Source organism: Sarcophilus harrisii, chromosome 4, assembly GCF_902635505.1.
Source record: "Sarcophilus harrisii chromosome 4, mSarHar1.11, whole genome shotgun sequence".
In the NCBI taxonomy this organism is placed as follows: domain Eukaryota; kingdom Metazoa; phylum Chordata; class Mammalia; order Dasyuromorphia; family Dasyuridae; genus Sarcophilus; species Sarcophilus harrisii.
The window spans coordinates 3,303,162-3,327,427 of NC_045429.1; the positions used below are offsets into that span (position 1 = coordinate 3,303,162).

The following is a 24,266-nucleotide window of genomic DNA, read 5'->3' on the forward strand; positions in this document are numbered from 1 at the left end:
TTAAGGTATTAAGGATGTTATGATTTTCAAAGGAAAACACAAATAGTCTAAAAACTATTGATAGAGAATATTGATTTTAATCAGTATTGTAATACAAAGTGGATTATATAAAGAATGGTTTATGAATACTTAAAAAAAACCCAGAGTAATCACTTGTCATTAATATGAGGTTTCTGAGAATAATTTCCATTTCATATCGATACTTTCTAGCCTGGGAGATCAGATAAAACTATATACATAACTTAATTCCAGCAGTGACTCAGAAGACATAGAAGACGGGGGAGGAATTACTTGACTACATTTAAAAGTTATTGTTTATTCGTTGTGAGCCATATATGGGATGTGCCAGCCAAACAAACAAAAGCAAATTCTAGTGGAGGTTTCGACAATTATCAGAGATCAGTTAAGTTACTGCAGATCTTTGTCCTGAAGAAGCGAAGAAAGTAGAGATGAAATCATTGCCTTCAAATATTAGGAACTTTGTTTTGCCATGGAGAAATTAATTTTGTTCTCTTTGCCACCATGAGAGAAAACTAAGACCAGTGGTTGAAAGCTAGAGGGAAAGGATTTGGCTTAATATAAGTTGTGAAATGTCGTTTCTTTGGAGGTGGCAAATTCCCTATTGATGGAAGTCTTCATAAGGGGCCCGTGAAGTTTTATTAGACCAGCCCTCCCAGTTTGCAGATGGGGAAACTGAGACTCTGGGAAATTCAGTGACTCCTTGAAGGCTCCACTATCTGGAGGTGTAAGCACAGGCTTTCTGACTCCAAATCTAATAGTCATTTTATTGAACATTTTTGAGTGACTGATTAGGAACACTGTCGCGGTTTACTGTTTCAGGTACATTTGACTTGACCTGGAAGGGGTAAGTCCTTTTATGATATATTTGTGGAAAGTAAAAAAAAAAAAAATAACTTGATAATGCCGGCTTGGTCATTTCACCAATAAGGCAGTGATTCTACCCAAAGTATATTCCTTTTTGATTGTTTATTTTTTATGACAACCTGGAGAAGGGTCTGCATACAGTGCTGGAGTGAGTTTGTGTCCCTCTTTGGCCTTGCTCTGTTCAGTACTGCTATTTGCAGTATTCTTTCTGGATTACTTTACATATAAATATTCAGTCACAGAGAGGATTTCTAAAAGGAGACTGCTACTCCTAGGCTCCAGAGAGTGGGTGTTAACATCCACACCCTTAAAATGTTGCAATCAGATAATAGACACAAATGGTTCTTATCAAATTCACTTACTAACATGATGTAAAAATATTAAAATAAAACATTTTCTCAAACACTCCCCTACCCAATTCCAAATCTCACTTTCTTATCTTATATACATCCTTAAGAAAAATAGGCTCATATGTAAAGTAAAATGTAGTGAGACACACAAATATGGAATGTGTTTGATCATGTCTACTTCACCATTCTTGGTACTAGAAGTCCCAGAAATACTCTCAAGGTATCCTTTCTTCATCTAAACTCTCCACTGACAGAATAATTAGTTTTCTTTTGACAAAAGACTTTAAAAAAAAAAAACTTAGGACTGCTTAAATGAACTGAAGTTTAGTAAAGTGAAAATAATTTTTAAAAAATTAAATATAATGACAGTGATACTGTCAAGAAAAAATAACTTTGAAAATCTCACCAATTTTAATCAGGTCAATGATAGCAAAGATTCCAGGTGACCAGTGATGATTAATGCTTCCCACCACTGGAGAAGTGATGTACTTAAGATGCAGATTGACATAGATATTTTTCCAAACATAATGCTAGTGTTGAAATTTGTTTTGATTTGATTTGTGATATATACTTGTCATAAGTTTGTTTGTTTTTCAGTGAAGTATGGTGGTACCAGTGATAAGATAGTAAAATTTAAAAAGAAAAAGAAAAATACCATCAAAATAAATTGAAGCAATTCTAGAATTATGGATAATTCCAATATATTCATATATTATAATTTGCTTAAATATTCCCCATTTAGTAGTTGTCACCTTAGTTTCCCATTTGCTTCAATTACAAAAAGAGGTACTTTGAAAATATATTTCTACCTGTGGATCCTTTTCCTCTTTCTTTGATCTCTTTGGAGTGTGGTCTTATATACTACATATTTGGATCAATCAGCTGGAAAATTCCTAGTGTGCTGAGGATGCAGCAGCAAGACAGATAATATGTATTATATATATATATATATATATATATATATATATATATATATATATATAAAATACATATTATATACATATAATAATATATGGTGCCATGGAAAGAATACTGAGCTTTCAGTTTTCTCATTTTTTATTAAATTTATTTTGTATTGTATTTTACCTCAATTAAATAAAAGTTTTTAGCATTTATTTTAATATTTTGAGTTCCAAATTCTCTCCCTTTCTTCCTTCCCACACTTCCTCATTGAGAAAGCAAATAATTTCATACAGGTTATCTATGTGTGGTCATGCAAAACCTTTCTATAATAGTCATGTTGTGACACAAAAATCCCTCCAGAAAAATAAAGATAAAAAAAAAATTCTTCAATCTATATTCAGACACCACCAGTTATGGAGAACATTTTTCATCACAAGTCCTTCAGAGTTGTCTTGGTCATTGTATTGCTGAGAATACATAACTGTTTTACAGATGATCATCTTACAATATGGCTGGTATTTTGTACACAGTATATTTTACCTTATGTCAGTGCATGAAGTCTTTCCAGATTTTTCTGAGACCATCCTGTTCATCATTTCTTATGGCACAATAATATTCTGTCATAAGCACATACCACAATTTATTCAGCCATCTCCCAGTTGATGAGCACCTCCTTAATTTCCAATTCCTTGCCACCAGAAAGAGCTGCTATAAATATTTTTGTACATATAAGTCCTTTTCCTTTTAAAAATTTAATTTTAAATCTCTTTTAGAATGCAGACCTAGTAATGGTATTGCCAGGTCAAGGGATATGCATGGTTTTTTATAGCCCTTAAGACATAGTTCCAAATTGCTCCAGAGAATGGTTGAATCAGCTCACAACTCTACCAAGAGTGCATTAATGTCTCATTTTTCTTACGTCATCATTTGTCATTTTCCTTTTCTGTCCTATTAGCCAACCTAATAGGCATGAGATAGTATCTCAGTATTGCTTTAATTTGCATTTCTCTAATCAATAGTGAGAACATTTTATAAATATGAATATAGCTCGGTTTGATTAATTCATCTAAATAGTAAATAATATACAAATCTTTTGAACATTTGTCAATTGGTAAATGATTCTTATTTTTATAAATTTGACTTAGGTCTCCTTATGTCTGAGAAATCAGAACCTTTATGAGAGAAAGTTGCTTTAAAATTTTTTTTCAGTTACTATTGTTAACTGGATTTCTTGCCATCCTATCTACCCCACCCTGTTTGTTTTATTCTCTCTCTCATCTTGTCATTTTTCAAAAGAGTTTTGTTCTTGACCCCTCCCTCTCCCAATCTGCCCTGCCTTCAATCACTCTTCCCATTGACTTACTCTCTTCCCCTCTTAGGACAGGGTAAGATTGACTTCTATACTCAATCGAATATGTGCTATTCCTTCTTTAAGCCAATTCTGATGAGAACAAGATTCACTCACATCCTCTCACCTCCTCCCTCTTCCCCTATACTGTAAAAGCTTTTTCTTATCCCTTTCATGAGATAATTTATCCCATCCTACTTTTCCATTTTCCTTTCTCACAGTACATTTCTTTTTTCACCCCTTAATCTTATTAAGATATCATCCCTTCATTTTTCAACTCATAGCTGTTCCCTCTGTTCATGTATACTCCTCCTAACTGGCCTAATGAGTTTTTATGAGTTACAAGTATCATCTTTCCATATAAAAATGTAAATAGTTTAACTTTATTAAGTCCCTTATGATTTCCCTTTCCTTTTTACCTTTTTATGTTTCGCTTGAATCTGGTTTTTGAAAATACTTAAAAATTCTCTATTTCACTGAAAGCCTATTTGCTGCCTCCTCTCTTCTCCTCAAGTTTTATACTCAGTTTTTCTGGGTATATGATTCTTGGTTGTAATCCGAACTCCTTTGCCTTCTGGGATATCGTATTCCAAGCCATCCTATCTTTTAATATTAAAGTTATTCAATCTTGTATTATGCTAATTGTGGCTCCCCTATATTTGAGCTGTTTCTTTCCTGCTGCTTGCAACCTTTTCTCCTTTATTTGGGAAGTCTGGAATTTGGCTATGATATTCCTGGGACTTTTCATTTTGTGATCTCTTTCAGAAAGTGACTGGTGGATTCTCTCAAGAAAGATAATGTCTAGGCTCTTTATTTAATCATTCTTTTCTGGTAGTCCAAGAATTTTAAAATTATTCTTCCTGTATCGGCTTTCCAGGTTAATTGTTTTTTTTTTTTTTCCAGTAAAATATTTCACATTGCCTTCTATTTTTCATTCTTTTGCTTTTATTTTGTTGTTTCTTGATTTCTCATAATGTCATTAGCTTCCCTTTATTCAATTCTAATTTTTTAGGTATTTTCTTCAGTGAGCTTTAATATCAGTTTTCCTGTTTGTTCAAATCTACTCAAATCGACTTTTTAGGATTTTTTTTGCAGTGAATTTTTGTGCCTCTCTTTCCATTTTGCCAATTCTATCCTTTAAGGCACTTTCCACCTCACTGGCTTTTTGTACTTTCTTTACCATTTGGTCTAGTTTGTTTTTTAAGCTGTTATTTCCTTCAGTATTTGTGTGTGTGTGTGTGTGTGTGTGTGTGTGTGTGTGTGTGTGTGTGAGAGGAGAGAGAGAGAGAGAGAGAGAGAGAGAGAGAAAGAGAGAGACAGAGAGACAGAAAGACAGAGATAGAGAGAGACAGACAGAGACAGAAAGACAGAGAGAGAGAGAGAAAAAGAGAGTGAGACAGAGACAGAGACAGAGAGAGTGTGTTCTTATTGGCTTAGCTCTTATGATGTTCTTCTTGTATGATTCTCATTTCTCGTCCCATTTTTTCTACCTCTCTTAGTTTTCAAAATACTTTTTGATCTCTCCCATGTCCTGACATCAATTTCTATTTTTCTTAGAGGCTTTGGATTAAGGGCTTTGACTTTATTAACTTCTTTTGAGTGTGTGGCTTAATCTTCCTTGTTCTCTTAGTAACTTTATATGATCAGAAGGTTTTTTTTTTTGTTTGTTTGTTTGTTCCCCCTCTGTCATTTATTCATTTTCCAAGTCTTTTACTCTTTGTTAGTAGGACTGTACTTCTGGGCTGGAGGGTACACTGGCCCATGCAGCAAGGTCTTGTGCAACTGTTTTCAGAGACATTTCTAGGGACCTGATATTTTTGCTTCTTCCAAGGGGCTATGACCTAAGGAGCGATGTGCTTACTAACCCTAAGGCTTCCGCTGGCCTATGTTCTGATCCATGAGCAACCCCAAGCCTGGACCTGCTCCACTGTGGCTGCAAACTCTGGTGTGGTAGCAACCTTCTTGGCCCTGGAAGCGCCACCCAGGACTGAGATGCAGACCTGAGTAATGGCAAATTCCAGAGTCTGCTTCGGTGCTAGCAAAGACCTGTAACCTCCTCCTGAACTAGGGGTGTGACCCCCTTACCATCTGCTGCTGCTAATGCAGTGATTTCCAAAGCCTGCTCCTGGCCTACAGGGTCCTAGGACACTTGCCACCTGTGCCGAATTGTGATCCACTTTCACCCTGATGCAATAGACCTTTCTTCCCAACCTTCTAAGTTGTCTTGGGCTGGAAAATGGTTTCACTGGGTTTTGCTGCTCTAGAATTTATTTGGAGTCATTGTTTAAAGGCATTTGAAGAGGTTTGGGCAAGAGCTCTGGCGAGTCCCTGCCTCTATTCCATCATTTTGGCTCTACCTCTGGGCTTGGAGTCAGAAGGGCCTGGGTTCACATCGTAACCTCCCTCGCAAGATACTTAACCTCTGTCTTCCTCAGTTCCTCAATTCTAAAACAGTAATATTAGTAGCTCCTATTTTTCAGTTTTTGCAAGTATCAAAAGAGATAAAATTTGTAAAGCATTTTGCAAGCCTTAAAATGTTAGATAAAAGCAATTATTGTTGTTATATCCATTGAGGAATATATCTGACAGTGGAGCATTTGACAGAGCCAGTCACAGTGGGACCCAGTCCTTTGTTTTTTGGGTCATGAGTAAGGCAATTTGCAGCATCTACAAAAGCAGGGGCCATGCAGATTGCTTTCCAGCACGTGGGCTGACCGGTGGACAAATGAGCTTAGTGGTGGCTCCAAGGCTCGGTTCTGGACTCTCCATCAGGGTCAAAAAAGAACTGGAAAAGTTGGAGTAACATAAGAAACAATAAGGCAAAATGGACACCCAGAAAACCTCTGCAAAATAAAAATTACACATCTAAGATAAAACAATTTCAGCTGACTTCATGATTTAGGACTCCCAGAATCAGAGAGAAGGTTATAAAAATGAATTTATGTCAATTCTGAGCTCATTCCCCAGGCACTATAACCAACATCTCCATGCTCCTGGCACCAAAGCTGCCCTAGCCATTCCAAGGATCTGATACATTGATGCAAAATCCATCCCCACATCCTGGCTGCTGCTTCCACTTCCTGGTGCCGTAAAGATCATGGCTCAAGACTCTAGAACTTTGCTTGGACTGAAACATCCAGCTGGCTTTGTGATGAACACTGTCTGAAGGAGAGCAGAGGGACAGAGAGAAAGGGGAAAGACATATATGGCTTTAAAAGGAGCGCAACCTTCTCCCTCCCCTCCCCAATCAGAAGCCTCATAGACCATAAGACTGGTAGGGCAACTCTCAGAACTGCTGGTACTAGGCTGGCGGACTGAGGGAAATATATAGTGGAACAAAGCACCAGATATGTGGGGGCTAGTGGTGGGCTCTCTGGCTGTGGGTCATTCTCCCAAGGCTGAGAGAAGAGACTGGTACCCAGCTGATGCCGATTCTGTCCCTTCCCACACAGGTCATTTAGGGAGATGTGGGCTGAAACATCATGAATTACTCCCTGTGGGAGGAGAACTGAGATACTTTGAGATCCAGCCTGTAAAGACACCATCAGAAGGGATGGAATCAGAAAGTGAGGAATAAGGAGCAGTAAGGAGCAAAAAGGAAGAGAAGATAAGAGAAGGGGGAAGAGAGAAGAAAAGAATAGAAAAGGAAAGAGAAGAGAAGAGAAAAGAGAAGAGAAAGGAGAAGAAAAGAGAGAACAAACCAAAGATTCCTAGAACAACAATCTCATGTACAAATAGGTAAAACAACAGAAAAATCACTAATAATAGAAGGAAAAATGGCTTCCAGATGTAGTCAATGATTTGAGGTCTCAAAGAATGAATATTGCAAATCAAAATGAAACCAACTTTTTCTGTTTTTAATATTTAATATTTTCCCCAATTCAAAACAAAAAAAATACATTTGTTTTTAAAAGTTTTTGAGTTTTTAGATTCTCTCACTTATCCTCACTCACAATTAAGAAACTACTTGTGAAGTCATGCAAAACATTTCCATAAAAGTCAAGCTGTGACAAAAAAAAAAGATCTCCCACCATAATGAAAATAAACACCCTCAAGAAAAACTAAGTTTAAAAAAAGAGAGAGATAGAAGAGAGAATGCTTTAATCAGTATTCAGATAAAATCATTTCCTTCTCTGGGTATGTATGAGTAGGATTTTTCATCATAAATCCTTCAGAGTAGTCATGGATTATTGGACTACTGAGAATAGCAGTCATTTGCAGCTGGTAACCCCAGAACATTGCTGTTACTTTGTGTACCGTACATTTCATTTTGCTTAAGTTCATGGAGGACTTTCCAGGGATTTTTTTTTCCTCTGAGTGTCCTCCTCATTTCCAATAAAACAATAATATTCCATCATAAAGACACACTATAGTTTATTGAGCCATTTCCCAATTGATGGATATCCCCTCAATTTCCATTTGTTTCCCATGAGAAGATAATTGCTATGAATATTTTTTGTACATATAGGCCATTTTCCTTTTTTCTCTGGATTTCTTTTGCTAATTCTTTTAAAAATATTTTCACAATTACATGTAAAAGTATCATTCATTTAAAAATTTAATTCTTCCCTTTTATTTTCCTTTCTCATCTCATTGAGGAAGCAAATAATTTGATATAGTTTATATAATATAGTCATACAAAACACATTTCCATATTAGAATTGTTACTAAAGAAAATGGAAACCAAAAGAAAAAACATAAAATAAAAATAATTAAAAATATCCTTCAATCTCTAGTCAGATCAATTCTTTCTCTGGAGGTTAGAGTTAGAGTTAGCCTAAGTCTTTCTGAATTGTCTTAGATCATTGTATGGCTGAGAATAGTTATTACTGTTGATCATTGTACAATATTGCTTTTATTTTGTACAGTATTCTTCTGTTGTTGTTCACTTTACTTTGCATCAGTTCATATAAATTTTCCAGTATTTTTTGAGACATTATAACATTCAAACCTTCTTTGTTAGTTTGCTAGCTACAAGACTGAATAAGTAAATTAATTTAGGTAGAATATCATTTAAATAGTATCTTATTTTTTCAAATACATGCAAAGATAATTTTCAACATTCACCTTTGCAAAATTTTGTGTTCCAAATTTTTCTCCTCTCTCTCCTTTCCCTCAAGACAGCAAGCAATGCAAAATAGGTTAAACATGCAATTCTTTTAAACATATATCTATATTCATCATGCTACACTATAAAAGTTGGATCAAAAGTGGAAAAAATACAAGGAAAAAAACAATCAATAAACAATAACAGCAACAGTAAAAAGGAAAATACTTTTCTTTGATCTTCATTCAGTCTCCATATTTCTCTCTCTGGATGTGGATGGTACCTTTCATCAACAAGTCTATTGGAATTGCCTTGAATCACCTCATTGTTAAATGACTATCCCTTGTTCTCCTAATTTTCTTCTATTATCACCTTTTATGTCTAAACACCAACCCATTTCAACCTTATCTTGTTATAAGGTGTCAGATGTTGGTCAATGCCCAGTTTATGCCATACTATTTTCCAGTTATGACAGCTATTTTTGTGAACTAGTGAGATGATAGAATGTCATTTTAATTACATTGGCTTGGTCCACGAGCAACAGGGATTTTCTCAATTGTTTAGATCCACACTTTATTTATGTAAACAGCGTTTTATAATTGTTTTCATATAGTTCCTGAGTTTGCCTTAAAAAGATCCAACTCTTGATAAAGGATTCTATGAAATGTGAGGAGGACATAAAGTCATGATACACTGTCCCTGGGTAGTGAAGAAAAATGGGAATCGTGATAACAGCATTTATGGTTTGTCTAGAAAACAAATATTGAGCAGATTAGACAACTTGAATCTGCCATGGCAAGCCTCACCAAGGAAATAAATGAGTAAATATGAAGAAGCAAAGGATGAAGTGGCAAGAATTATGGCCTGACTTGCCTGGCTCAAGCTACCTCCCTCTGTTTTTCTCTTGGTATCTTCTGGCTTCGACTAAAGTCAGATATCCACATGGAGCTTCTTTTAGTAAGTAAAGTGACATGTTAGCCCACACCTGATTTATGACACATGGATTTCTACTTTTCCAAGCAGTTTTTGTGAAATAGTAAATACTTGGACTGTTCAATTATTGAATGCAAGATCTGTTTGCTCCTGGTTTGTTCCATTGATTGACTTACCAAAAACTTGAATAATTATTGTTTTATTGTATAGTTTGAGATGTACTATTAATAGATCTCCCCTTCCTATATCCTTCTAAAATTCTGTTGGCGTAGATTTTTGACCCAAATTCTATATTTCTGAAGCTAATTGGTGTTATCACTGATTTTATAAAGATTTTTCTTCAGTGAGATGTTCTAAAGACAGTGTGATGTAGTAGAAGATGGGAGTTGGAGTCATGAAAGCCCAGATACATATCCTGACTCAGCTAGTCCCCACTCCTACTCTGTGATTCTTTACAGTGTTTATGTAGTTTTGCAGTAATTTCTCATATACTTTTCTGCTACTTTATGTATTTTGGGACCAAGATTTCTGACAATAGCATCCTCCTCTTGTTACTGTTGAACTGTTCTTTCAAGCTAAGCCTTTTTATTTTTCAGATGGCGTGCTGAAATTAGAGACATTTTAGTATACATTTGTTTTTCTTTACTATAATTGCAATAGTATAGCCTCTATTATTATTGAACTAGAAATTTTCTGGGTTTGGATAATAATACCCTAAAATTTGTATTTATCATCTTTGATTTAAGAATGCATTCATGATACATCAAAGGCAAATAGTACATCAAAGAGGAAAGAACTTTCATATCTCAAATGAATAATTTTAGATAATGTTTTCCCACAAAATGCATTTATACAGTAAAAAAAACATACAACGCTTCAAAGGGATTAGATGTATCACATGAAATTGGCTCCTTTTAATTTTCCTTGGCCTAGGGTGATAGTTATAACGATATTCATAAAAGTTCCTCTGCTGCCCATTTCTGCCTATTATTTGAAAGTATTCTCAGGCACTTCAGATACAAACAAATTCTTTTACCTATTTTAAAGTTACTAATTTTTGCCCAAAGAAAATGTCTGAGTCTGTGTATCCCTACGAATATACGCAAACACGGTTAGTATAATAATTACTACATTCTTTCATAAAAAAGATAAAAATAAAAAGTTAATTTCATTAGAATTTAAAGAAAACATTGATCTTTTATTCTTTTAACTTTTCTTTTCAATAGAAACTTTCCTGTGATTGGAAAAAAAAGACTTTGTTACCCTGTCAGCAATCAGAATCCTTTTGTGGCATAGGAATCTCATTGGTCCCTTTTCCCTTGATTAAGTACTTGATACCACACTGAGAGAGGTGACCCAGTAGAAAATTTTTTACCTCATTGTAGAATGTAATTTTGAAGATGGGACTGATTCTTGGGAAACATCAACTTTTCATATGAATTGACATTGGATTCTCTTGCATATGTATGTGTATATATATATATATATATATATATATATATATTTATATATTTATATATATGCATATTTGCACATATATGTATATTGTTATCACCACATTAAAGACTTGATAAGAGATCAAGGCATTATTAATGACATTCACTCTTCTGTTGGTTTGGTATCATTTTGATTTAATTTATAATGAAATTCATTATTTTTTTTTTACTTTTGATTTTTCCTTTTACTTGTACATTTAGTTTGTGACAAAGCTGAATGAGATTGGAATATGATTTGATATTTGTTGCTTGAAAAGCTGATCCCTTCATTTAAATTCAGACCTTCCTTTACTCTTTTCTGTTGAGATCAGATGAGGCTATTGAACATTCAGACTATATCAGATTTGTGCAGAATTTAGAAGTGTGATGTATATAGAATAGGACCATGATATATACTTCTATGATCAGAGAAGTTCTATACCTATAAGTCGTCATTGAATAATGTTGAAAATTACTTTAAAAGAAGAGTCTTTTGTCACACAGAAAGGACCAATTCCTAGATAGTTATCTTTATCCCTAGTTATTGCACACTTGGGAATTTCATTTTGAGTTTGTGGTCCAAAATGCTTAGAGGTTTTTTCCTTTGTTTTGTTCCTTTTCTGTCACCCTTTAAAATGTATCCTGAAATCTCTATCTCTTACTCACAAGTAGACACTATGTGCAATCAGTGGAGAAGGATGTTTTTGCGTGGGTAGAGACCTTTTGATCTGATTTTAAAGCCTTAAACTGAAAAAGGAACTTGGGAAGATTGTTGTTTGTATGCTGCTGCTAAAGTGGATATTGATAAGACAGCAGTAAACATGAAATCAATAGAACTAGTTGTTTACGCAGCCATTTGTTTGCAGGAGATTGTTATGGAGAACATGGGGAATGATGGCACTGATAGCTCCCTATATACATATCTAAATGGTCATATATGTATCAAATAGTTGATAAGGTCCATAAAAATAATCTAACAAGAGATCCTTATACTAGAAGCAAATAAGATCTCACTGAAAAGACAAATAAAATAGTGTTAGGATGAAAGCATGTTACAGGGCTTGCCTTCTGTGATGAAATCTTGGTACGGGTCTCAAATCTGACATTGAAGAATAACAAGATGAAAATGTCAAAATGGGAGGGTTCTGGAATGATGACCTCACTACTACTTTTGTTGATGGAGTTCATTGGTTCAACTATTCTGGAAAGCATTTGGGATTACGTGAGAAAAGTTACTAAACAGCTAATGCCCTTTTACCTAGGGATCCTATTGTTGGAACATGTCCCCAGAAGATAAAAACAGAGAATCATAAACCCAAAGTGTAACAAAACATTCACCAGGACTTTTCATTGTAAAAAGGACAGAAAACAGAGTAATTGTGTGTCTATTAAAGGATGGCTGGGTAGCTGTGGGATATAAATTCAATGTAATATGGTTCTCCCATACAACTAAGAGGAGATATAATCAATTCTTCTCGGCTCCAGTGAGGTGAATACCCTCCTGCCTTTGGAGAAATGGGGGAATGAGTGGAAAATGGCAGTGAGATCACTGCACTGGTGTATTTCCCTTAAGTGTTTTCTTTGTTGGAAGGGAAGGTTGGGTTGAATGATAGCAAGAATTTAATAAATATATATTCAAAGAGATCTTTTTTCTGACTCATCATAGGTGTTGGAGAATGTGACTTACCACAGCTTTTTGTACTATTAGTGATCTGAAAATGGCCATATTTGCCCCATTAACCATAATTTTCCAGTCCCAAGACTCTGACATGGGCTCTCCTCTTTTCTTCTTGCTCCTTCTGACTTGCTGACTTCACCTCTTATGTGTTTAAATATCTATAAATATCTATATCTATCTATATAGAATATATAGTTATATTCTATGTAAAAATGACTCAAGATGTGTATATATATATTTATTTGATTAAATTTTCCAATTTCTGTTGTGGTAACCATCATCCTATTCTCTCGGGTCCATAATTTTGGCCTTATACTGGACTCTTCCTTTTCTCTCACATTAAATAACAAATCAGTTGCTAAATCTTGCCGTTTCTTTCTCTCCATCTGCCCCATCTCATACACACATTATTTTAAATCAGATCCTCATCGCCTAGACGATTGCAGTATCTTCCTAATGAATCAAACTTCCTCAACTTTCTCCCTACTTCAGACCACTTTTCTTGATGCTTTTAGTGATTTTTCTTTTGTACATATTTCTACATCTAACCTCTTTTCAACAAAACCCAATGGCTCCCTGTTGCCTCTAAGACACAGTGTAAAGTCACCTGTTTGGATTTTAACACTGCCCAACCTGGCCCTAATTTATCTTTCTAGCCTCATTACATATTAATCCTCTCCCTAAGCTCCTTGGTCTAATCATACTAGTTTTCTCTCTATTTCTCACACTTGTCTGGCATTAAGTCAACTGGCATTTATTAAGTGCCTACCACTTGTCAGCCACTGTCCTAATTGCTGAGGATGCAAATATAGGCAAAAGTTCTCTGCCTTCCATTTCTGGACATTTGCATTGCCCCCTACCTTCAAATTGTAACACATGGTCTGTTTTTTCCCCCTCAATTTCCTCCAACAAAGTTCAAAAACCAGCATCTACACAATGTGTCATCACTCTCCTATATATTTTACTACTTGGTGTATTTTTTATATTTATTTTCCACAGAAAATGCTCTATAAAAACCATGAACACACTATGTAAACCTATTCAATATTATTTTTGTTCCTTTTACTTTTTTAGCTAATGATATATGTAAATGTTTTCTCTCCTGATAGAACATAAGTAAGCTCCTTGAGAGAAGGGATCATTTTGTTTTTTGTCCGTAGCTCATTACATTCCTTAACAAAAGCAGTTCTAAATCAAACTTGTTGATTGAGGGATTGATGAAATACTCTTTTGGTGTAATTGTGTGGCTGCTGGCTGTGGACAACTACCTTCTGTGGTGGACTGAAATTTAAGAGCAATGAAATAGAAATGGGAAAGTATATTATGATATGAATATGCTTAATATATTATCAAAAAGGAGTTACACAAGAAAAATATCATAAAGAATCTCTTCAGAAATGCATGGGAGTAATTGAACATGGGTTGGTCTCATGGCAAGAGGGAAGGACAGCCAGTGGCTCCATTATTTTCTTTACAGTGGCTGGGGAAAAAATGAGATCAGTCCCCGTATGATCATGAAATTATGGAAGTCATAGATAAGAATGAATCTCATAGGAGAAGAAGACCTGGTTCATTTACACCATTTGCACCATTGGATGAAATAGGACATTGATGAAATCACAGAACCATTTGAGTACTGAATTAAAATGTAAAATTATGTACCAATTTAATTCATGCACAAGTAGGAAGCAGATATGCTTAGAAGGAATTCATATGAAAAAGAAAGCAGAGGTGGTTTTAGTAGGCTGTCAGCATCTGAGTCACTTGTGTTAAGATTTGGCAGGAGAAGATACACAGTTGGCCCTTCACCATTCAGAAAAGTATAGCATCCATCCAGAGCAGTTGAGATGATGGCTTCTCCTACTCTGCCCCAGCCAGGTCATACATGCAGTCCTAAGGGCTGAGTTTTGGTGCATCTTTTTTGAAGAGACATGTTGAGATCACCTGAAAGGATATAATAATGAAGAAGCTGCTGGAGTTTATCTGAAAGAAAGATGGGTATTCTTATTGAGGGCCTGATCTTTGTCTTCCAGCATTTGAAAAGTGGTTGTTATGTGGAAGAGAGGGATTGACTTTATTTTGCTTAGTTTCAAAGAAAAAAGCTCAGGTGAATGGTTTTCAACTAAAGGGATTTTAGATCTAACACTATAATTAGAATTATCCCCAAATTTAAGGAAAGGAGGCAGTATGTTATCTATCATTTAAGGTCTTTAAACGAACTGTATGAAGAATTGATTGTAAAGTTTCATAGGGCATTCATGTTTCTGTTTGGGGTTGACTACAGAGGATCTCTGAAATACTCAAATGTTGGCATTCTTTGATTCTTATTGATTAATGAATAATTTGAACTTTCCATTAAGAGCATTGAATATATGAAAATTTCAACTTAAAATTAAGTTAATTGGGAAGTAATTATTTTTATATTGAAGTGGGTTTTTGGCTTGTATAAGGGATGCCCTTTGAATATAAAAAAGTTCTTTTAAATATGAACATGAATCTGTATATTAAAAATTTTTGTAGCTTTAGAGAAACACATAATCTATTGCATAAAATAAATTACCTTTGTATTTCCCGCAGGGAAAATTTTGAAATCTCATTTTTGAACTATAATGGTTATACCATTACTAGTGTCTTTCATGTAACTCTAAATACTATTTTCTACCATTGCATTATTTTTATAATATTGAAGAATATTCCTCCGTTCATCATTATAAATGCTACTTAAGCCTGACTTTTCAAAATGCACATGTTCCAGATAGTTGGCTGTAAAACAAATATAATTAAAGCAAATCCTATTTATACAACTAGAGAGCTATTCTCAAAGAAAATAACAGGAGTTAGAAGGTATTGGGTGAACCAATGAGCAGCTCTGTGGGATAGTATAGCATTACTATTTGGTCAGGGCAGGTGAGTGTCTACATTAGGGTTGTGAGCTAAAATTGGAGACTTCTCTAGAAGTTCTAGATATTAAAGAGTAGATCCATGTAAAATTAATGAACAACTCTGACTTTATATAATACAGTCCTATCTTAGAACACAGGCATATTTCATCCCATTGTGATATTGCTAAAAAAATGTTATATATGTAATATAAAAATGTAAAAAAATAATGTAAAAATTAAAAGATCATTATATGACATGGAAACTATTTCAAGCATTTAATCTTCTGAAGGGACCATGCATGCATGGACTTGAGCACAACTTTTTAAATGAAACTTTACTCATACCAGTTAGTACTAGGCTCATTTCCTCTATTTTGTATTAGTCTGAGATAGGTTGGTGGTACAGTGCTTTGAGCACTAGACCTGGAGATTGAAAGATTTGAATTCAAATCCAGACTCAAACACTTTTTAGCTGCATGAACCTGGTCAAGTCATAATCATCATCTGGTTCCTCAACTACAAGCTGAGGATAATATATAATGAGGATATAATAACCCTCCCAGGGTTACTGTGAGGTCCAGGTGCCTGGCACAGAGAAGGTGCTTAATAAATGTCCATTCCCTTTCATTCCCCCACAATCCCTGCTTACTGAAAGCCTTCCCTTCCATCAAAGCTCCGCTTGGTCAGCCCCTCCTTAATGGGTCTTCCTCAATCCCAAGCTCCTTCCTCATGGGATCTTTCCCTGCTTCAAATACAATCCCTCTGAACATCCCTGCTATACCTGGTCCTTCTGCCTTGTATTGGCTTTGTGTCCTGCCTTCCTGCCTTCTATGACTGAACTTCCCAAGGACAGGGGCATATGTAGTGCACAGTGTCAAATTGAGTTTAATTCAGTGTTTTCCTGGGCCTTTTGTTTTGAAAGATGGGCTTATTCCATTTGTATTTGTTAATAATTCTTTACAGACTGATTATACCTCTGGGATTATATCTACATCAATATTTGTTGAAGTTAAGCCACAAGACTCAACTATTTTTCCCCTTTTCATAGTATTTTATTTTTCCAAATACATGCAAAGGCAGTTTTCAACATTTACTTTGACAAAATATTCCAAAATTTTCTCCCTCTCTCTTCCTCAAGTCCCTCCCCAAGACAGCAAAGCAATTAGTATGGGATGTCAGTATGTACAATTCATCTAAACATATTTTCATATTTTTTCTGCTGCATAAAAAAATCAGATCAAAAGGGGATAAAATGGCAAAAAAATAGCAACAAGCAAACAAACAACTATAACAACAAAGGTTAGAAGATTAGGCTTTGATTCACCTTCAGTTTCCTTAGTCCCTCTGGGTACAGATGATTCTCTCCATCACAAGTCTATTGGAACTGGTGTGAATCATCTCATTGTTGAAAAGGGCCACGTGCTTCAGAATTGATGACCATGTAATCTTGTTATTGCCGTGTACGGTGATCTCCTGCTTCTATTCACTTCACTCAACATCAGTTCATGTAAGTCTCTCTAGGTCTCTCTGAAATCATCCTGCTGGTTGAGAAACTTAATTTCTTCAAGATTCAGCTATTTCCTTGATGCTGCTTCATCTTCATAATCTTGATGAGACTCATAGGGGATAGACCTGAGGGGGGAGTTCATTTGTTTCCATTCTTATGTCAAAACTCTCCATTGTGCCTCCATCCAGAGGTACACCCATATTGGCTATTATTATCATTATCTTTTCTGATGAAAATGGCTTGTGAATTTTCTTGCTCTTATTTTTTTAATATTCTACATTTTACTGCACAGATGGGACAACTAGATGGTTCAGTAGATAGAATAGCTGAGACTGCAGTCAGCAAGACGAGTTCAAATTCAGACTTAAACATCTGCTAGCTGTGTGACCCTGGGCAAGTCACTTAACCTTGTTTGCCTCAAGTTTCTCTTTTGGAAAATCAGCTGAAGAAGGAAATGACCAACTGCTTCAATATCTTTGCCAAGATAACCCTATTTAGGGTCACGAAGAGTGGAGTATGACTGAAACAACTAAACAGTACAACACTTCACAGATGGATGAGATGACTGTCTTTGGTTATTGAAGCAGAATATTTTGAGTCATCTCCTCCCCTGCAGATTCCCTGAGAATAGCCTTGATACAACACCATGTGGAGATGGGATGACAGAGATGATGTGTCCTCTTCATGCATCCTGTTCATGTACATCTTGCATCCTCTCCACACCCGCTTCTGATTAAGACCTCTAGGTTTTTCTATTTTGAAAGCTTTTTTCTTCATTTCAAGTCTTTTGAAGGTTATGAATATTTAATATGTTAATGTATATTTAAACAAAAAACTTCTTAAATTTTATGAATCAGTCTTCTATCCAGGCATTTGTAGTCAGAGTTCTGTTCCTAATAATGTTTTAGTTTTATAATTCTGAATGATGTTTTGCAGCTTGTCTTTGAAATACAAGGTTTTGTTTCTTTTTCGAAAAAAAATATAAACGGTATTAAGCTTTTGTTGTCTGATTCTAGATAGCCAAGAATGTTTTTCTTGGGCTCATGTAGATGTAATTTTTTTGCACCCTCAGTGATGTTTCCATCACTTCATTCATTGCACAAACTCTAGTAATTTAAAAACCACATCAATAATCTGGCCTCTTTAAAGATAACAGGCCTGATCTTTAATTACCATCATATATATAAACTACTCTGTTTTAATGAACAAAAAGTCAGGTCTCAGCCAATTGTTGGACATTTCCATCCTTGCAGATTCCATCCTTCAAGCGTTGACTCTTGTCAGGAATCAATCATTTCCACTTAGATCTCATTAATCCAGTGATTTCTTCCTCTTAGTTTTTATTCTTGCTCAGTAAGATGAGGTCTGCTTTTGACTAATCAGTTTGCTATAATTTTTTAAGCTTATCAGTTTTCTTTCTCCTATTGGATGAAGTATTGTTTCTTATGATGATGATTTCCTTGTAGTTGGATGCTTCTTCATGTGAATTGGCCTCTAGGAACCCTTTTTAGTCTACTATCCTGTTCTTGTGGTACGTGAGTTTAAAATTAAGTCCATTGTTATCTCCTGGTGGCTGATAGGAATGTACTTAAGTTAGTTAATGAAGAAACTACTCTTTCTTTGAGCCTACATGATTCAGAATAACTTTTTGAAAAGTCATCACAGGTACATTTAGACATGAGTCTACTATTACCCGGGGAACTGATTTTCCCCCAGCAAAATATTTGATCCAAATCTTTTTTGAACCAGAGTGCTCTAATGTATTGAAAAGCAATGTTTCATGATTCTTGTTTGATTCTGTTAATAACCTGTTTTATCTTTAATACCGCATCGAGTCAAATGAAGAAGAAAACCCCCAAAACATTTGGGCTAAGAGATTTGTTGTTATTCAGAAGCTTTTTCTTGCTCTGACTTTTAAGAACACTGAATGATTTTCTATTAAGCTAAGCACAGATGCGAGATATTTCTATAAATGTAAGCTGCTGTATTCATGTCTCACTAGTTCTATATTGCAATAGCAATTTAGCTAAGATACATGAATATCACACATATTCTTAGGCAACAAAACAAAAGAGAAACTTTAAGAAAAGTTTGATTGCCTCAATTCTGTTCCGGAGTAGGGTGTTGAAAATGTATTCTTCAAAGGTACATTTTAATATAATAACCTAAGCCTGAATTCTTTGCCCGAATACTGTGATGAAATCCATTCAAGTGGCATTTTAAAATAATAACATAATGCTCAATAAACACCTAAGTAATATGGACTAGAATTAGTTAAAGCATAATGAAGATCTCTGAGGAATCTAGTGAGAATTCCCCCAACAAACAAACAAACAAATCAAAATCTGTGATGTGTTGTTTATGCATTCAAGAAAAGGGGTTGATCTGACAATGATTATTCTGAATTTTGTCCACAAAACATAAATGTAATTTATTTAATAGTGTGAATTTTCTTAATATGTAATCAGATATGTAAGGTGTAAGAATTGTGTAAGGTGACTCTGTACATATATGCAGCCATTGAAATATAATATAAATATAGTGCAGTCATTGAAAAATTTCCATTTCAATTGAGAATTGCTATATAATGCCCTGAATTCTACAATCATGGGAGTCACTACTATAGATAGCTGGCCAGGGTACAACTCTGGACTATCTTAAACCTGGTTTGGGGATTTCTCATTTTAAGGATAACAAGAACTAAATGACATTTCTTGAATAACTTTGGTTTTTATGACAATAAAATTGTTTTTCAAAATTGGTTAAAAGTACAATCCAACATGTCCTAAACTTGGAGTCTGGCCCTGAGTTCCTGAATCTGCTTTGCTGGATACTTGTCCCTAATTATGTGACTTGGTCAGGTAATATCGTTTGGGAGACTTTGACGTCAGGTCCACAATGAAGGGATTGGACGAGGGAAGCTCTGGCACCTTACATCTACAGCCAATGGTCTGAATTTTTAGTTCCACCCACAGTGTAAAATGGTCTGTCCTCTGCCCTGCCAAGTGACTGTTTCCATTTTAAGCAGTTTCCTTCAGTTAATGAGCGACAGCTGCATCCCCAAACTTTGCCTTTTTGGAGGGGCTTTCCTGGAGCCGGGAGGGCTGCCCCCTTGGGATGGGTTTTTCCAGAGAGATAACTGCTTAGGAGTCTGTGTTCTCTTTGTTTTGTGGAGTATTCTCTTTTCTCTCTAAACCTGGTGCTGGGCTGTGTATGAGGCAGCCGGATGGTGCAGTGGCTGGAGTGACGACCTGAAACTTGATGTTGCAATCTGACTTCTGCCATTTATCCTCTCTGTGATGCACGAAGTTCACGTCCCCTCTGCCTCAGTTTCCCTGTTTGTCAAAGGGAGATAATAACAGCACCTATTTTACAGTATTGTAGGGGCCAGAGAAGTGATATTTCTAAAGTACTTTGCAAACATTAAAACACTACATAAATATATCATTAAATATAATATATAATAATATATATTAATAAAATAATATAATTAATAATATATAATATAATTAATTTTAAAAAGTAGTGTTTACATTCACAGAGTGCTTCCTCTGCCTTTCCTCCACAGAATTTCCTTGAGTTACAAGCCCCTTTCTCGCCCCTTCTCTGTACCCCCCAGTTCACCCCTTGCTGTGAGTTCTTTTCCCCAGTAGGGTCAGCCAGGTTTACTTTGTTCAAGGAGCCAGACTTGCTCATAGCAATGGGGGAGGAGGGTAGGTTTGTGATAAAAATCAATAAAGTTTTTTATTAATAATGAAATATAACAACAGCCACTACAACCCAGGGAGATCTGCAGCATGAGTCCGCTATGATCAGTCTCATAGGAGACCTAGGCACTTGAGTCTAACTCAGGTCCACAGTGTTACTGTGGATCACAAAGATTTATACAACGTTCGGGCAATTCTCATCATTTTTTTATTGCTTAATTTTAATTCCACTGTTTGTGGAACGGTATTTGTGTTGCATCGAGGCCAACGAATCTAGAAGTTTTGCTGAGACTTGGAGGAAGCCAGTTAAGTTTCCTCCACCATATTCTTTCCCCTGCTCTTAGGTTCATAAAGGTAATATTGCTTTGAGCTTGAGCATTCTCTGTGTGAGAACATAGTTAAGGGAAAGAAAAAAATAATATTCTGTTCCTTGGAAACTTTCACTGTACATGAAGTTTTTCCAGAGTAATTTCTATAATTTAAAGTCAAACTGTGCTATATCAAAGCTGGATTATGCCAAAGATAGATACTTAGTGTTTTACATATACATTTTTATATTTCCTGCGAAGGTACTGGCTATTTTTCTGAGTTTTATGCAGTAATATAGACTCTTATCTTATTATGGTATTGATTATTTACTAAAAATAATCAGAGTAAGGGAAAGTGAATTTAATATTCTTTTGCATTTCTTCAATAGCAAATGAAGACAATGGGAAGTTTGAAATTGCAATTATAAATTGTTCTTTTCCCCTTATCATACTTTTCAATTCCAGCAGCCAATAAGGTGGTGCAATAGAGTGTCAGGTCTGGAGTAAAATCCAGCCATAGACATTCTCTAGCTTTGTCAATGTAGGCAAGGCATTTTAACCCTTGCCTTAGTTTGTTCAATGGTAAAATGGGAATAAAACAAGCAACTACTTCCTAGGTGGTTCTGAGGATCACATGAGGGCCTGGCACATGGTAGTGTCTATATAAATGCTTAATCTCTGCCTCATGCCATATATGAATGAAATGCCTTATTATAGTCCTCCTTGAAGCTTGTTCACTTTCTCTAAGATTATTTAACATTTATCCTGTGTAATCGCTTGATGAGGAACAGGCATTTGTGCATTGTTTTCCTTCATTAGCTCATGAGGTCTGAGGGCTGGGACAGTTTGGACTCACCTTTGTACTCCTGGGGCTTAGCCCAGCGCCTGGCACATGGTGAGCACTTAAGTAATGTTTGTGGACTTAACCTGGTGTTATGCAAACAAGCAAATAGGGCAATCTCTGCTCCTGGAGAGTGTGATATCAATAATCTCTCAAGTTCCATGAAGAGATGAGCCGTGTCTTGTCTCGGAGCTAAATTTTGTGTCTCCTCAAGCATCTAATTCAATGTTTTGTCTGTCTCTCCCCTCCCCTCCTTTTTCCTTTCCCTTTCCTCTTCTCCTCTACCCTTTTGTCCCCTTCCCCCAATTTTTCTCTCTCCCCCTCCCCATCCTTCTATTCCACTCCTCTTCTGTTCTTTTCTTTCTTTCTCCCTCCCTTCCTCTCTGTGTCTGTCTGTCTGTCTGTCTCTCTATCTCTGTCTCTCCCTTTTTTCTCTGTGTGTGTGTCTGTATCTCTCCGTCTCTGTTTCTCTTTTTGTCTCTGTCTTTCTCTCTGTCTCTGTCTTTCTCTCCTCTTTTTTTCTCTCTCTGTCTCTGTCTCTCTGTCTTTGTCTTTCCCTTTATTCTCTCTGTCTCTGTCTCTATCTCTCTGTCTTTCTCTATTTCTGTCTCCCCTTTTTTCCCCTCTCTCTGCCTTTGTCTCTCTCTGTCTCTGCCTTTCTGTCTCTCTCTCTCTCTCTCTCTCCCCCTTTTCTCTCTCTGTTTCTCTGTCTCTTCCTCTCTGTCTACTCTCTTTGTCTCTCCCTTTTTTTTCTCTCTGTGTGTCTGTCTCTATCTCTCCGTCTTTCTCTGTCTCTGTCTCTCCCCCTTTTTTCAGTTTCTGTCTCTGTCTTTCTCACCTTCCCTCCCACCCCTGTTTCTAGTGGTCTTCTGATTAGTATTTGTTTAATTGCTTCATTCATTTGCAATAAGGCATGACTGTAGGAGAGCTAAAGAAAGCATCACACAAAAATAGAGTCCGTGCATAACTGGGTATATATGTGCCAAGCAGCACTTCCACTTTAGAGTCAGAACTTACAGAGCGGCTCTTGCTGATTGCCCTCCCTTTCTTTCTGAATATTCCCTGTCTACACTGAGCAGATTTTGGTGGGAAGAAATGAAAGGAATAGAATTATTCTTCTCAGCAATCCTGATGACTCTTTCTCATGATGAACAAATGCAAAAGGAAGAAAAAGATGAGGAAAAACAGATGACTTTTACGCCCCATATACCAGAGCATCCCAGGCCTTTGTATCACCACTGTCTCTTGAAGTCCATCCAAGTTCACGTTCATTGTTTCCATGACTCTGTTCATCTTATCATAGGCCGTCCCCTTTTCCTTTTGCTTTCAGTTTTATCCAATATCAGGATCTTTCCCAGGGAGTCCTATCTTCTCATTACATGGCCAAAGTATTTAAGCTTTTGACCTTCCTGTCACTGATCTTAATTAATTTTTTAAACCATTGAGTGGAGGCAGCTATCGGATGGTACATACAGTGAGTGGATAGGGCAGTGGCCCAGGAGTCAGGAGGATCTGAGTTCAAATGCAACCTCAGATACTTAATACTTATAATTTTGTGACCCAAGCAAATCACTTAACCCCAATTGAGACTCAAAAAAAAGTACTGACTGGTTTGATTTAATTGCTGTCTAAGGAACTTTCAAAAGTCTTTTCAAGCTCTGCAATCTGAAAGTCCCAATTCTGTGACCCTCAACTTTCCTTAAAGATCAATCCTGACAGCCATACATTATTATTGGAAAAATAAAACAAAAAACATAACTTTGACTCTATGGACATTTGTTGCCAAGAGGATGTCTCTGCTTTTTAGTATGCTGTCCAGATTTGCCATAGATCTCCTTCCAAGGAGAAAGGAACTTTTAATTTAATGACTGTAGTCACTGTCTGCAGTGATCTTTGAGCCTAGTAATATATATTCTGACACGTTTTCCATTTCTTCTCCGTCTCTTTGCCAGGAAGTGATGGGACTAGTTGCCAAGATTGTAGGGGTTTTTTATATCAAGCTTCAAGCCAGCTTTTAAAAATATTTTAATAGTATTTTTTAAATACATGCAAAGATAATATTCAACATTCACCTTTGCAAAACGTTGTGTTCTGATTTTTTCCCCTCAATCTCTCCTCAAGACAGCAAGCAATCTGCCATATATTTATGCTGCAGGCACACCCACACCCACACAATCAGATCAAAAGGAAAAAACTCAAGGAAAAAAGAACAAGCAAACAACAAAAAAGTGAAGATGTCCTGCTTTGATCCGCATTCAGTTTTCATAGTTCTCTTACTGTGAGTGATGCTTTCCACCACAAGTCTATTGGAACTGCCTTAAATCATTGTTGAAGAGAGCTCAGTCCATCACAGTTGAACATCACGTGATACACATGTACAATAATCTTCTGGTTCTACTCAC

General features: G+C 35.9%; 1 protein-coding gene across 2 annotated transcripts in view; it reads left to right on the top strand.

The window, feature by feature from the left end:
• The window catches only part of LRRIQ3 (leucine rich repeats and IQ motif containing 3), a 199,190-nt gene that overhangs the window by 33,566 nt on the left and 141,358 nt on the right, over positions 1-24,266 (top strand). The window lies entirely within an intron of this gene.